This window comes from Parus major, chromosome Z, assembly GCF_001522545.3.
Source record: "Parus major isolate Abel chromosome Z, Parus_major1.1, whole genome shotgun sequence".
Taxonomy (NCBI): Eukaryota; Metazoa; Chordata; class Aves; order Passeriformes; family Paridae; genus Parus; species Parus major.
Window position 1 is genome coordinate 60,446,133 of NC_031799.1, and position 3,188 is coordinate 60,449,320.

The window sequence follows — 3,188 nt, forward strand, 5'->3', positions numbered from 1 at the left end:
TGCTCTGCCTCTTTTACTCTCTGTCTCTTCACAGTCTGGGGAGTAAAATCTAGATGATATACATACGAAGCTTGCTTTTTTGTCCTATTTAATCTTATTCGTTTCACCTTTTCACTGACCAAGAGACAGGACGGAGACTTTATTTGGGAAGAGCGAGAGAGAGGAAAGAAGCCTACTGTTGCATAGTCAATAACATCCTTTTTATCAATGCAATATACAACAGAGACGGCTTGGCCAAGGGGCTCATTGAAAATCTCTTCATTATTTCGGGACAAAATCAAGCGTTTATTCTGATCTTAGAAATGATGAAGGAATCTTTTCTTCAGGCGTCTCCCAGCCTCAGATTTCAGAGTTGACAGGGAAAGAAAAAAAAATATTGTGATCACTATACATCAAAGTTGAGTGGCTTATTTTTTTCCCCCTTTACTTTTAATTAAAGCAACATCTCTTTACAAAAATAAATAATAACAATAAAACTTTTGTCACCTATTTCATCCCCTCTCCTTCTGCAGGTTTTCTATCCAGCTTCTAATCTGATTATAAACTTTTATGGGAGCTATGAGAAGGGTATGGTGCCAAGTAGAGGGGCCTGGGGTGTTAGTTTGGTGGCATTTTTTGTTGCGTGAGGGAAATGTTCAGTTTTTACAGTCTGTTTCTTCTTTGTCACATGCAGTCTTTTGAACCCAAGGCAAATTTCAGGCCGCTGACAAAAGGGAAACTGTCGATAAGGCTGCCTTGTGAGAGAGACAGAAATTGAAAAGAGGGTCTTCTCCTCACTGCAGTTTTCTATTTAAATTTTTTTTAAAAAGAAAAGTACATTTTTTGGTAAAAATCAGAAGTGTGCTGGAAGGCCGCAGGCAGGCGCGGAACCCCCCGCTTCCCTGGCTCCCCCGGGCCGGCGGCTCCATGCCCACTAGATGGCAGCCGGAGCCAGCGATTCCCCCTCGCCGGGGCCGAGGCCGCGCCGGGCCGCGGAGGGGAGCGGAGGGGAAGGAGGGGGAGCGACACCCCCCCACCCCCCCGCGCATCCCCCCTACCCACGTGGAGCCGCTCACTTCGGGAGATCATGGGATCCGGGGGGAGGGGAGGACATTGCGTGCAGGGCGTTTGGGGGTTGTTCTGATTGCTCACACACCCCCCACGTAAAATTAAAGGGTAGGGGTGAAACCCCCGCGAGAAGCGTGGAAACTGCGGGCCTGCGGGTGGACACGTTAGGTGAGGAATGAAGGGTGGGGGACGAAGGACAGGCTGAAAAAATAGCCTGAAGTGCGATGGGAACATATGGGGATTTGAATATGTGTGTGGACTCTGGCGCGTGTGTGTGCAAGGGTGCACATATACGGGCGCCTGCCCCTCCGTGCAGAGCCAGTGTTTCCTTCTCCAACATTAAGACTCTTGGAATGGCTTTTGCAAAGGGAAAGCGGGAGACAAATCCCTGTTTCAGATTTGTAGGGGGAAAAAAAAAAACCAGAAAACCCCACACCAACTTTTCACAGGGAGCCCACATCGTGCCCTTTTAATCGCACCTTTCTGCCTATCGCAATGCATCCTCCTCTGGCCATGTGTGTGTTGGGCTGGGGGGGTAGAGGGGCCGTAGACGACCCATACTAATCAGGTCTCAAAGTAAATAGCAGCACAGGGGGATCTCAATGTAAATTGTGCTTGTCAGAAGAATCTCCTCTCCCTCTCTCTACCCTTCCTCCCTCCCTTTCTCCCTCCCTCCCTTCCTCCCCCCTCCCTTCTCCCCTCCCTTCCCCATCCCAGTCAGTAGGTAGCGGAGAATTTAAAAAAAAAAAAAAAAAAAAAAAAAAAAAAAAAAAGAAAGATAGAAAAAAAGAAAGAAAGAAAGAAAGAAAGAAAGAAAGAAAGAGGGGAGGAAAAGCTCGGGGAGGGGGGGGAGGGAGTTGGGGGGGGTAACCAATGGAGTGAAAGAGGCTTGGCTAACCTTAGCCTCCCATTTTCTCTCCCCCCAGTTCAGGGCTCTGACCAGTCAGTCGCCTTTGATTATCAGTTGCCAGCAGCCCTTCTCTTGGCTCCTTGACACGAGCTCCATATAAGGCAGCGATCTCCATAGAAACGTGTCAGTTTCAATAGTAGTGTCAAAGTTCACTATATACAGACATTCGCGCAGATCCCCCTTTCGGAAACATTGCTGTGCTAGGCTTCCCGTTTAAACGCATTCATTTTTTGGGTCTCTCTCTCTCCCTCTCTCTCCCTCTCTCCCCCTCTCTCTCTCTCTCCCCCCCCTCCCTTTCTTGCATATTCTATTAGTTGTGTGCCCCCCCCTTCATCTCCCTCTTCTCCTTCCTTTTCTTCTTTTTTCCACCCTTCCTCCTTGTGTCTTTCGCTTCATTCCTGCAGGAGAAGAGGAGAGAGGTGAAACTGAAAAAAAAAAAACAAACTCGGAAAGAAAGAAAGAAAAAAGGGGGAAAGCAGAGAGAGAAACAGGGGGGAGGGGGAAAGTCCGGAGAGAGAGAGAGAGAGAGAGAGAGAGAGAGAGAGAGAGAGAACGCGTTCACATCTTAATACCGTTATTATTTTGACCATTCTTGCCTATTTTTTTATTTTGGGGGAGGGCTTCTTTTCTGGGTGATGAGCTTTTACACGAAATACTTTTTTTAGGCAACTAAACAAACAAAAAAATAATCTTTTTGGGGCGATTTCCACCGATTTTCTTCTTTTTTTTTTTTTCTTCGCAACCAGTATCGTGCGCTCTCACAGGAGAAGAGGACGGAAAAGGCAAGAAAGAGGAAAAGAAGAGGATTTATTTACCGACCTACTTTGGATCTCTCTTTTTCCTGCAAGTGTCATTATTATTCCCGTTCTCTATTTTTACACTTCGCCGTGAATTCATCTCCTCTGCGAATTTAGTCACATCCGATTTTTTTCTGCGATTTAAAAAAAAAAAAAAAAAAAAAAAAAAAGGCGAGAGAGAGCGCGAGCGAGCGAGAGAGACAGAGAGCGAGAGAGAGCAGCTCGGGAGAGAAAGAGCAGCGACCGGCAACCTCCTCCTCCTCCTTCCCCGCCGCCGCCGCGACAGGAGATCAAACTGCCTCAGCTCCCCGCCCGCCTCCGCCGCGCTCCCCGGCTCCGCCGCCCTGAATGGCTGACGGCGCCCTGCCCTGGACCTGGCCCCTGGACACCTCCATACTCTGATCGCCGGCGAGCGGCTCCTCTCTCGACCTCCC

At 48.4% G+C, this 3,188-nt stretch overlaps 2 long non-coding RNA genes across 2 annotated transcripts; one reads left to right on the forward strand and one right to left on the reverse strand.

The window, feature by feature from the left end:
* Positions 1-243: 243 nt before the first annotated feature.
* On the reverse strand, positions 244-2,105 carry LOC107216276. The gene is made up of 2 exons (XR_001525461.2): positions 1,946-2,105; positions 244-338 (listed from the first exon to the last, which is right to left on the reverse strand). It is a non-coding gene; the product is annotated as an uncharacterized LOC107216276 (long non-coding RNA).
* Positions 2,106-2,284: 179 nt separating this feature from the next.
* LOC107216275 lies at positions 2,285-2,924 on the forward strand. The gene is made up of 2 exons (XR_001525460.1): positions 2,285-2,376; positions 2,704-2,924. It is a non-coding gene; the product is annotated as an uncharacterized LOC107216275 (long non-coding RNA).
* Positions 2,925-3,188: the final 264 nt, after the last annotated feature.